This window comes from Rhipicephalus microplus, unplaced genomic scaffold (assembly GCF_043290135.1).
Source record: "Rhipicephalus microplus isolate Deutch F79 unplaced genomic scaffold, USDA_Rmic scaffold_99, whole genome shotgun sequence".
Taxonomy (NCBI): domain Eukaryota; kingdom Metazoa; phylum Arthropoda; class Arachnida; order Ixodida; family Ixodidae; genus Rhipicephalus; species Rhipicephalus microplus.
In genome coordinates this window covers 42,501-55,000 of record NW_027464671.1, presented here as the reverse complement: position 1 = coordinate 55,000, position 12,500 = coordinate 42,501, and the positions used below count along the sequence as shown (strand labels likewise).

The 12,500-nt window shown below is 60.6% G+C and overlaps 1 non-coding gene across 1 annotated transcript; it reads right to left on the bottom strand.

Moving 5' to 3' along the window:
• Positions 1 to 1,273: 1,273 nt before the first annotated feature.
• On the bottom strand, positions 1,274 to 3,088 carry LOC142790422 (small subunit ribosomal RNA). The gene has a single exon (XR_012889512.1). It is a non-coding gene; the product is annotated as a small subunit ribosomal RNA (ribosomal RNA).
• Positions 3,089 to 12,500: the final 9,412 nt, after the last annotated feature.

Here is a 12,500-nt window from a genome sequence, read left to right as displayed (position 1 = left end):
GCGTCGCGGTTCACCACGGCAGGCGGGTCGGTCTCCTCCGCATAAAAAGGGGGACCCCCGCTTTTTGTTCCACGAAATCGCACAAGCTTTTTTCGCATCCACGGTTTGCCACCGCACACCAAAATGCCGATCCGGCTGCCTACTTTAGCCAACAGGTGGAGCCAGGCGCGCCGTACTTGCGCGGCACTTCCCACGTCCACCGAAGTCGGTGCCAAGGACCACTTTCGGCGCCGGAGCCGCGTACGAGCCTACTCGAGGCGGAAGAACGAAGCCAGCAAGGGCCTGGCCGCAAGTGCGTTCAATTGTCGGGACGTCCAAGTCCCTCGTTCTTCCGTGCTTCCTCTTTCGGCAAGTCGTTGCGGCACCTTCCCAAAGCGCGCAGACCCGCTAATCGCGACGAGCGCGACGTGGCCGTGCCGCCTTTCCCTCGGCAGCAAGCAAAACGCCTGGCAACGTCGACGCTCCCCTAACCGCGATCTCGCACCGTGTTTCGTGTGGCGAATTCAAAAGCCGGCCGGCGCTGCTGCAACCATTACGGTCGGTACGCATACGCCGCGGAGGGCGGGACGGTCATCGGAGCGTGCGGTTCCTCCATCGAGTACTGCGCACCTCGGCCGTCGCATCGCCGTGCCATGACCGGCCGCGCGTCAACGCGAACCGGTGCCAGCGAGATCCCTCGCCTGCAAGAACCGACCGGCAGCCTCCGTCACCCGAGGACGCGGAGGCGCTTGCCGCGGACGGCGGGACGGTATGCACTGGTGCACAGCGGACCCGTCACATCGCCAGTTCCTTGACCGACCGCCGACGCTTGTGCCGTTCCTCTCGTACTTGGCAGTCGCCGCGCGATTGTCGGGTCTCGTTCTTGCACGCTCGAACGGTCGGGAGGGCACTCGGCTGGCGTTTCGGGAACGCGCAGCCTCGCCTTCTACCGACGTAACCACGACTCGCCGTTCGCGCTCCGCCGCTCCTGTTTACAGTACTAGGCGGTCCCGCAGCGGTCGGGTCGCGCATTTCGAGCGCTTCGAGCCACGGTGCAGTGGCGGGTCGAAAGCCGACCTATGAGTGCGTTGCGCCGTTTGTACCCGCGTCCGCCACCTGGCCGACCGTCCAAGGTCGCGGTGTTGGCGTCCGCTGGGCGCAACAATTTGTCACGGGGTGCCGCTCCACATTCAGGCAGCCCCGTGGGGAAAAGCCGACCCCGCGTCCAAACGGGGTCAGCGGCAGAAAGTGTCGGGCGCAGACGCAGCTGAGGCGCTCACCCTTCACAATCCGTTAATGATCCTTCCGCAGGTTCACCTACGGAAACCTTGTTACGACTTTTACTTCCTCTAAATGATCAAGTTTGGTCATCTTTCCAACAGACCGGCGCAACCGAAAGGCCGCGCCGGACATCGGTCCGAAGACCTCACTAAATCATTCAATCGGTAGTAGCGACGGGCGGTGTGTACAAAGGGCAGGGACGTAATCAACGCGAGCTTATGACTCGCGCTTACTGGGAATTCCTCGTTCAAGGGGAACAATTGCAAGCCCCTATCCCAATCACGAAAGAAGTTCCACGGGTTACCCAGTCTTTTCAGACAGGGATAAAGACACGCTGCTTCCTTCAGTGTAGCGCGCGTGCGGCCCCGGACATCTAAGGGCATCACAGACCTGTTATTGCTCTGTTTCGTGCGGCTAGGAGCCGCTTGTCCCTCTAAGAAGGTTGTAAGGTGCTGGGAACCCCGCACCTATTTAATAGGCTAGAGTCTCGTTCGTTATCGGAATTAACCAGACAAATCGCTCCACCAACTAAGAACGGCCATGCACCACCATCCACCGAATCAAGAAAGAGCTCTCAATCTGTCAATCCTCCCAGTGTCCGGGCCGGGTAAGTTTTCCCGTGTTGAGTCAAATTAAGCCGCAGGCTCCACTCCTGGTGGTGCCCTTCCGTCAATTCCTTTAAGTTTCAGCTTTGCAACCATACTTCCCCCGGAACCCAAATACTTTGGTTTCCCGGAAGCTGCCCGCCGAGTCATTTGAGTAACTCAGGCGGATCGCTGGTTGGCATCGTTTATGGTCAGAACTAGGGCGGTATCTGATCGCCTTCGAACCTCTGACTTTCGTTCTTGATCAATGAAAACATTCTTGGCAAATGCTTTCGCAGTAGTTCGTCTTGCGACGGTCCAAGAATTTCACCTCTAGCGCCGCAATACGAATGCCCCCGTCCGTCCCTCTTAATCATTACCTCGTATTCCAAAAACCAACAGAACAGAAACGAGGTCTTGTTCTATTATTCCATGCAAGTTTATTCAGGCGACTCGCCTGCGTTGAGCACTCTAATTTTTTCAAAGTAAAAGCACCGGCCATCTCGAGGCACACAATGAAGTGCACCAAGAAAGAACCGGCATGATGTTCAGTCCGAGCCGTCGCATCGGGTAGATGCACTACTCGTCTGGAACTGAGATCCAACTACGAGCTTTTTAACCGCAGCAGCTTTAGTATACGCTATTGGAGCTGGAATTACCGCGGCTGCTGGCACCAGACTTGCCCTCCAATTGATCCTCGTTAAAGGATTTAGAGTGTACTCATTTCAATTACGGGGCCTCAAAAGAGTCCCGTATTGTTATTTTTCGTCACTACCTCCCCGTGCCGGGAGTGGGTAATTTGCGCGCCTGCTGCCTTCCTTGGATGTGGTAGCCGTTTCTCAGGCTCCCTCTCCGGAATCGAACCCTGATTCTCCGTTACCCGTAACAACCATGGTAAGCAAGTAACCTACCATCGAAAGTTGATAAGGCAGACACTTGAAAGAAACGTCGCCGGCTCGTGGCCATGCGATCAGCACAAAGTTATCCAGAGTCACCACACAATACGGGCCGAAACCCGATCGATCTTGGTCTAATAAAAGCACCCGTTACCCAAAGGGCTCCAGGCTCACTGCATGTATTAGCTCTAGAATTGCCACAGTTATCCAAGTAGGAAGAAACGATCTAAGGAACCATAACTGATTTAATGAGCCATTCGCGGTTTCGCCTTATTTCGGCATGTACTTAGACATGCATGGCTTAATCTTTGAGACAAGCATATGATTACTGGCAGGATCAACCAGGTAATCGTTCGACTGCGCGTCCGTCCTCGCCTTCGGCGGGCCGGACGCAGTCTGTGTGCGGCGGAGGCCACCTTCAGGCGCCCCAACACGCTTATTTTGCACTCCGAGATGACGGCGTTCGAGCTCGCTACGGCACAACCTTCCCGAAAGACGAGTGGGAGCCGTGCGGCAAGAAGCACGTTCATGCTCGCTCTTTTTCGTTGCATCGACTCGGTCGCGCCGTGCGGGTTGCCCAAGCCCGCTGCACTGTCGGTGGACCGGCCGGAACTAGCAACGGAGCCGAGACTGCAAAGCCGCCAGACGACGGGTCACGCCCGCGTCTTCGGCGCTTTCGCATCTGAATCGCCCGAGGACGACACGGAACACACCTCGATATCGTGGTAAAACGGCACCGTCCGACAACCAGCCCCTAACGCATCAAGCGGATGAGGCTGCAGACGACTGCCGTGGATTCCCCTGGAGCAGACCCGAGGACACGCTTGACGAGGCCGAAGCCCGCCGCATATCAGACACCCGGTCGCTTTCGCGTACGCCGCTCACGAGAACCCCCACATAATAGCAGCGATAAGTACCCAGACCTCCTTGGGCACTAATACGAGCGTACTCGAGAAAATTTCACCGCGGGTGTGCCCCGAAACGTGTGGCACGTTGAGCGTGCCACAAGTCTACGTCGCTCTCAAACCCGCCGAGGTCGTAGAATTTGCGACCCTACTCACGAAATTCCCACCGAGGATACGGCCGCAAACGTACCGCACCTTGGGTAGGCCACGAGTTTGTGCAACACTACGCTGACGGCACAGCACCGAGGTCGTGCGCGCACGCACGGGAAAATTCCGCCGCGGTTTCTGCCGAAAACGTGAGGCACCACGACTCTCCGCAAGTTCGCGTCGACTGCGAAAGACCGAAGTCGTGAACGACGTGTCCGCTACTCGCCGCCGACACGCTGGACACCAAACGTACAACGACTCGACGGCGTCGTAGAGGCCCACGACGCGGTTTTCCTTAACGACGTCTCGGCGTGGCACCGACAGGTTAGAACGGCCGACCAACGTTCCCTGTCCGCCGTTCGGCTCAGTCGAAGGGCTCGGCGACTTCGGCAACGCTGCGAAGCCGCACGGTGACGCACGCCATGTCCCCATTTTTTTTTTTTTTTCTTTCTGCGTCTGCCGGGGTGCCCCTATAATAGCAGCGATAAGCACCCAGACCGCCGTGGGTCGCTCGCCCCGGCTGACGTGGTTTTTCGTACTCCTGCGGCGGTCGCCGTCAAGCACGTCCAAATACGCTACTTTCGTGGGCGCATTCACGCTCTTTCGCTTCGCCGGAGTGCCAGCACTCACTCTGCCAAAAACGGCGAACATCCGAGCGGCGGTTCCCACTTTTGCGTCGGCGTCGCAAACCCCGCCCCGGCAGACGAGGTTTGCCGTACTCGTGCGACGGTGGCCGGCGGGCACGTCGAAAGACGCCGATATCGTGCGCGAATTGGCGCACCTTGGCTTCACCGGAGTGCCGCCACTGACTCCTCCAAAAACGGCGAAGATCCGAGCGGCGCTTCCCACTTTCGCATCGGCGTCCCGAACTCCGCCCCGGCTGACGCGGTTTACCGTACTCGTGCGACGGTCGCCGGCGAGCACGTGGAAAGACGCCGATATCGTGCCCGAATCGGCTCCGTTCGGCTTCGCCGGAGTGCCAGCACTGGCTCGGCGAAAGACGACGAACATCCGAGCGACGGTTCTCACTATTGCGTACGCGTCGCAAACCCCGCCCCGGCAGACGCACTTTGCCGTACTCGTGCGACGGTCGCCGGCGAGCACGTAGAAAGACGCCGATATCGTGCCGGAATCGGCCCCGTTTGGCTTCGCCGGAGTGCCAGCACTCACTCGGCCACAAACGGCGAACATCCGAGCGGCGGTTCCCACTTAGCCGTCGGCGTCCCGAACTCCGCCCCGGCAGACGCGGTTGCCGAGCTCGTGCGACTAGCGACCGCGAAGCCGTCTCGCGACGCCGCTTTCGTGCGCGGCTCCCACTGCGACCTGGGTCACCCGAGGTCGACGAGCAAGAAAGAATGTCGAAAAAAAATTTTTTTTTTTTTTGCGTCTGCCGGGGTGCCCCTATAATAGCAGCGATAAGCACCCAGACCGCCATGGGTCGCTCGCCCCGGCTGACGTGGTTTTTCGTTTTCCTGCGGTGGTCGTCGTCAAGCACGTCCAAACACGCCACTTTCGTGGGCGCATTCGCGCTCTTTCGCTTCGCCGGAGTGCCAGCACTCACTCTGCCAAAAACGGCGAACATCCTAGTGGCGGTTCCCACTTTTGCGTCGGCGTCGCCAACCCCGCCCCGGCATACGCGGTTTGCCGTACTCGTGCGGCGGTGGCCGGCGGGCACGTCGAAAGACACCGATATCGTGCGCGAGTCGATGCTTCTTGGTCTCGCAGGAGGGCCGCCACTCACTCCTGCAAAAACGGCGAAGATCCGAGCGGCGCTTCCCACTTTTTCGTCGGCATCGCAAACCTCGCCCCGGCAGACGCGCTTTGCCGTACTCGTGCGACGGTCGCCGGCGAGCACGTCGAAATACGCCGATATCGTGCCCGAATCGGCCCCGTTTCGCTTCGCCGGAGTGCCAGCACTCACTCGGCCAAAAACGGCGAACATCCGAGCAGCGGTACCCACTTAGCCGTCGGCATCCCGAACTCCGCGCCGGCTGACGCGGTTGCCGAGCTCGTGCGACTAGCGACCGCGAACGCGTCTCGCGACGCCGCTTTCGTGCGCGGCTCCCATTGCGACCTGGGTTACCCGAGCTCGACCAGCAAAAAAGAAGGTCGAAAAAAAATTTTTTTTTTCTGCGTCTGCCGGGGTGCCCCTATAATAGCAGCGATAAGCACCCAGACCGCCGTGGGTCGCTCGCCCCGGCTGACGTGGTTTTTCGTACTCCTGCAGCGGTCGCCGTCAAGCACGTCCAAATACGCCACTTTCGTGGGCGCTTTCGCGCTCTTTCGCGTCGCCGGTGTGCCAGCACTCACTCTGCCAAAAACGGCGAACATCCTAGTGGCGGTTCCCACTTTTGCGTCGGCGTCGCCAACCCCGCCCCGGCATACGCGGTTTGCCGTACTCGTGCGACGGTGGCCGGCGGGCACGTCGAAAGACGCCGATATCGTGCGCGAATTGGCGCACCTTGGCTTCACCGGAGTGCCGCCACTGACTCCTCCAAAAACGGCGAAGATCCGAGCGGCGCTTCCCACTTTCGCATCGGCGTCCCGAACTCCGCCCCGGCTGACGCGGTTTACCGTACTCGTGCGACGGTCGCCGGCGAGCACGTGGAAAGACGCCGATATCGTGCCCGAATCGGCTCCGTTCGGCTTCGCCGGAGTGCCAGCACTGGCTCGGCGAAAGACGACGAACATCCGAGCGACGGTTCTCACTATTGCGTACGCGTCGCAAACCCCGCCCCGGCAGACGCACTTTGCCGTACTCGTGCGACGGTCGCCGGCGAGCACGTAGAAAGACGCCGATATCGTGCCGGAATCGGCCCCGTTTGGCTTCGCCGGAGTGCCAGCACTCACTCGGCCACAAACGGCGAACATCCGAGCGGCGGTTCCCACTTAGCCGTCGGCGTCCCGAACTCCGCCCCGGCAGACGCGGTTGCCGAGCTCGTGCGACTAGCGACCGCGAAGCCGTCTCGCGACGCCGCTTTCGTGCGCGGCTCCCACTGCGACCTGGGTCACCCGAGGTCGACGAGCAAGAAAGAATGTCGAAAAAAAATTTTTTTTTTTTTTGCGTCTGCCGGGGTGCCCCTATAATAGCAGCGATAAGCACCCAGACCGCCATGGGTCGCTCGCCCCGGCTGACGTGGTTTTTCGTTTTCCTGCGGTGGTCGTCGTCAAGCACGTCCAAACACGCCACTTTCGTGGGCGCATTCGCGCTCTTTCGCTTCGCCGGAGTGCCAGCACTCACTCTGCCAAAAACGGCGAACATCCTAGTGGCGGTTCCCACTTTTGCGTCGGCGTCGCCAACCCCGCCCCGGCATACGCGGTTTGCCGTACTCGTGCGGCGGTGGCCGGCGGGCACGTCGAAAGACACCGATATCGTGCGCGAGTCGATGCTTCTTGGTCTCGCAGGAGGGCCGCCACTCACTCCTGCAAAAACGGCGAAGATCCGAGCGGCGCTTCCCACTTTTTCGTCGGCATCGCAAACCTCGCCCCGGCAGACGCGCTTTGCCGTACTCGTGCGACGGTCGCCGGCGAGCACGTCGAAATACGCCGATATCGTGCCCGAATCGGCCCCGTTTCGCTTCGCCGGAGTGCCAGCACTCACTCGGCCAAAAACGGCGAACATCCGAGCAGCGGTACCCACTTAGCCGTCGGCATCCCGAACTCCGCGCCGGCTGACGCGGTTGCCGAGCTCGTGCGACTAGCGACCGCGAACGCGTCTCGCGACGCCGCTTTCGTGCGCGGCTCCCATTGCGACCTGGGTTACCCGAGCTCGACCAGCAAAAAAGAAGGTCGAAAAAAATTTTTTTTTTCTGCGTCTGCCGGGGTGCCCCTATAATAGCAGCGATAAGCACCCAGACCGCCGTGGGTCGCTCGCCCCGGCTGACGTGGTTTTTCGTACTCCTGCAGCGGTCGCCGTCAAGCACGTCCAAATACGCCACTTTCGTGGGCGCTTTCGCGCTCTTTCGCGTCGCCGGTGTGCCAGCACTCACTCTGCCAAAAACGGCGAACATCCTAGTGGCGGTTCCCACTTTTGCGTCGGCGTCGCCAACCCCGCCCCGGCATACGCGGTTTGCCGTACTCGTGCGGCGGTGGCCGGCGGGCACGTCGAAAGACACCGATATCGTGCGCGAGTCGATGCTTCTTGGTCTCGCAGGAGGGCCGCCACTCACTCCTGCAAAAACGGCGAAGATCCGAGCGGCGCTTCCCACTTTTTCGTCGGCATCGCAAACCTCGCCCCGGCAGACGCGCTTTGCCGTACTCGTGCGACGGTCGCCGGCGAGCACGTCGAAATACGCCGATATCGTGCCCGAATCGGCCCCGTTTCGCTTCGCCGGAGTGCCAGCACTCACTCGGCCAAAAACGGCGAACATCCGAGCAGCGGTACCCACTTAGCCGTCGGCATCCCGAACTCCGCGCCGGCTGACGCGGTTGCCGAGCTCGTGCGACTAGCGACCGCGAACGCGTCTCGCGACGCCGCTTTCGTGCGCGGCTCCCATTGCGACCTGGGTTACCCGAGCTCGACCAGCAAAAAAGAAGGTCGAAAAAAAATTTTTTTTTTCTGCGTCTGCCGGGGTGCCCCTATAATAGCAGCGATAAGCACCCAGACCGCCGTGGGTCGCTCGCCCCGGCTGACGTGGTTTTTCGTACTCCTGCAGCGGTCGCCGTCAAGCACGTCCAAATACGCCACTTTCGTGGGCGCTTTCGCGCTCTTTCGCGTCGCCGGTGTGCCAGCACTCACTCTGCCAAAAACGGCCAACATCCGAGCGGCGGTTCCCACTTTTGCGTCGGCGTCGTAAACCCCGCCCCGGCAGACGCGGTTTGCCCTACTCGTTCGACGGTCGCCGGCGAGCGCGTCGAAAGACGCCGATATCGTGCGCTAATTGGCGCTCCTTGGCTTCTCCGGAGTGCCGCCACTCACTCCTCCAAAAACGGCGAAGATCCGAGCGGCGTTCTCCACTTTCGCATCGGCGTCCCGAACTCCGCCCGGGCTGACGCGGTTTACCGTACTCGTGCGACGGTCGCCGCCGGGCACGTCGAAAGACGCCGATATCGTGCCGTAATCGGCCCCGTTTGGCTTCGCCCGAGTGCCAGCACTCACTCGGCCAAAAACGGCGAACATCCGAGCAGCGTTTCCCACTTTCGCATCGGCGTCCCGAAGCCCGCCCCGGCAGACGCGGTTTGCCCTACTCGAGCGACGGTCGCCGGCGATCACGTCGAAAGGCGCCGAATTCGTGCACGAATCGATGCTTCTTGGTCTCGCAGGAGGGCCGCCACTCACTCCTGCAAAAACGGCGAAGATCCGAGTTGCGCTTCCCACTTTTTCGTCGGCGTCCCGAACTACGCCCCGGCTGACGCGGTTTACCGTACTCGTGCGACGGTCGCCGGCGGGCACTTCAAAATACGCCGATTTCGTGGGCGCATTCACGCTGTTTCGCTTCCCCGGAGTGCCAACACTCACTCTGCCGAAAGCGGCGATCATCCGAGCGGCGGTTCCCACTTTTGCGTCGGCTTCGCAAACGGCGCCCCGGCAGACGCGCTCGTGCGACGTACTCGTGCGACGGTCGCCGGCGAGCACGTCGAAAGACGCCGATATCGTGCTCGAATCGACCCCGTTTCGCTTCGCCGGAGTGCTGCCAGTCACGGCGCAGAAAACGGCGAACAAGTGTTTTTTTTTTTTCCTAGAATTTGTGTTATAGAAGGCACATTTGATATCGGACGATAATTTTCAACTTTATCACGCGCACCGATTTTCGTGTAGAGGTTTGCAAGTTTATGGGAATTTCTCCACTTGGAATAATGCGATTTAGTAGTACTACGAGAACTTCATGGATGTACTCAAGGGTACGGGGCAAGTCAGTTACGTCAACACCTGCAGATTTTTTACACTTCAAACTGAAAATTGTTGGTTGTGAGTCCTCGTGTGATATTAAAGGCCGATTCGCTAACACATAGAACAAAGAAAGAAAGGAAGAAAAAACGCCCGCGCTCGCTCAAGAAACCTGGGTTCGCAACAAGTGGCAACAACAAGCAACCGAGCGAGTGCGCCAAAACCCGTGGCGGCCGAACAAACGCGAAGTCCCAACCGCGTCAGCCGGGGCGGCACGGGACAGGAAAAATCACTTCAGCCGGGGCGGCGGGGCACCGAATAAACCTCGTCACCTCGTCGCAGGATAAAAGAGGAAACAAAAAGTCTAAACAGCGTCTGCTGGAGCGAATGCGTAATAAAACAACAACAACAACAAAAAAAAAACACCCGCGCTCAAGAAGTCTGCAATCCTCACAAAAGGCGACTGTGACCGAGCAGCGTCAGCCGGGGCCGTGCGGAAACGGAAAAACCGCGACTACCGGGGCGTCGAGGCACCGAAAAATCCACTTCAGCCGCGGCGAAAAAAAAAACAAAAAGAAAGACGGAGGGGGGGGGGGGGAACCACGTCTGCCGGGGCGAAGGAAAAAAAAAACGCGTCTGCCGGGGCGAGCCCGGGTGCGGCACCACCGGGAAAACTGTGGCAAACAGACATGGCGATCGAGTGAGTGGGCCGCCAGCCAGGCTCAGCCAAAAAGTGCAAAGTCCGAACTGCGTCAGCCGGGGCGGCAAAAACCGCGTCAGCCGGGGCGGCGCAAAAAACCGCGTCTGCCGGGGCGGCACGAAACCGCGTCAGCCGGGGCGGGGCGAAAACTGCGTCAGCCGGGGCGAAAAGAAAAAAAAAAACGCGTCTGCCGGGGCAAGCCCGGGTGCGGCACCACCGGGAAAACTGTGGCAAACAGACATGGCGATCGAGTGAGTGGGCCGCCAGCCAGGCACAGCCGAAAAGTGCAAAGTCCGAACCGTGTCAGCCGGGGCGACGCAAAAACCGCGTCAGCCGGGGCGGCGCGAAAACCGCGTCAGCCGGGGCGGCACGAAACCGCGTCAGCCGGGGCGGCGCGAAAACTGCGTCAGCCGGGGCGGCGCGAAAACCTCGTCAGCCGGGGCGAGCGAAAAGGGGGGGGGGGAACCACGTCTGCCGGGGCGAAAGAAAAAAAAAACGCGTCTGCCGGGGCGAGCCCGGGTGCGGCACCACCGGGAAGACTGTGGCAAACAGACATGGCGATCGAGTGAGTGGGCCGCCAGCCAGGCTCAGCCCAAAAAGTGCCAAGTCCGAACTGCGTCAGCCGGGGCGGCAAAAACCGCGTCAGCCGGGGCGGCGCGAAAACCGCGTCTGCCGGGGCGGCGCGAAAACTGCGTCAGCCGGGGCGAGCCCGGGTGCGGCACCACCGGGAAAACTGTGGCTAACAGACATGGCGATCGAGTGAGTGGGCCACCAGCCAGGCTCAGCCAAAAAGTGCCAAGTCCGAACTGCGTCAGCCGGGGCGGCAAAAACCGCGTCAGCCGGGGCGGCGCAAAAAAACCGCGTCTGCCGGGGCGGCAAGAAACCGCGTCAGCCGGGGCGGCGCGAAAACTGCGTCAGCCGGGGCGAAAGAAAAAAAAAAACGCGTCTGCCGGGGCGAGCCCGGGTGCGGCACCACCGGGAAAACTGTGGCAAACAGACATGGCGATCGAGTGAGTGGGCCGCCAGCCAGGCACAGCCGAAAAGTGCTAAGTCCGAACTGCGTCTGCCGGGGCGGCACGAAACCGCGTCAGCCGGGGCGGCGCGAAAACCGCGTCTGCCGGGGCGGCACGAAACCGCGTCAGCCGGGGCGGCGCGAAAACTGCGTCAGCCGGGGCGAGCCCGGGTGCGGCACCACCGGGAAAACTGTGGCAAACAGACATGGCGATCGAGTGAGTGGGCCGCCAGCCAGGCACAGCCGAAAAGTGCTAAGTCCGAACTGCGTCTGCCGGGGCGGCACGAAACCGCGTCAGCCGGGGCGGCGCGAAAACCGCGTCTGCCGGGGCGGCACGAAACCGCGTCAGCCGGGGCGGCGCGAAAACTGCGTCAGCCGGGGCGAGCCCGGGTGCGGCACCACCGGGAAAACTGTGGCAAACAGACATGGCGATCGAGTGAGTGGGCCGCCAGCCAGGCACAGCCGAAAAGTGCTAAGTCCGAACTGCGTCAGCCGGGGCGGCAAAAACCGCGTCAGCCGGGGCGGCGCAAAAACCGCGTCTGCCGGGGCGAAATAAAAAAAAAAACAAAGAAAAAAGCCCGCGCTTAATCAAAAGAAAACAAAGAAAAAAGCTTGCGCTTAATCAAAAGAAAACAAACAAAAAAAGTTCGCGCTTAAGCCTGGCGGTGGAACCACCGGGGCAAACAGACCTGGCGATCGAGTGAGTGGGCCGCCAGCCGGGGTGAGCCAAAAAGTGCAAAGTCCGAACCGCGTCAGCCGGGGCGACGCAAAAACCGCGTCAGCCGGGGCGGCGCGAAAACCGCGTCAGCCGGGGCGGCGCGAAAACCGCGTCAGCCGGGGCGGCGCAAAAACCGCGTCAGCCGGGGCGGCGCAAAAACTGCGTCAGCCGGGGCGGCACGGAAAAACGAAAACCGCGTCAGCCGGGGCGACATCAAAATGAGGAAAAAAAAAAAAACTGCCTTAGGACACCTGCGTACACTTTCATGCGTTTGGGCATATCTCTCTGTAACACGCGCGCCCCTCGTTACGCGCGGCACTCTGTTTTCTCCGACACCCATATTTCGGCGGCATGTGGCACGCGCGCCCGTCCCTACGCACGGCACACCGCAGTGCTTTCTCGATATTTTTCTTTTCCTCCAACACCGTCATCTATAGGCTTTTAGTGACCT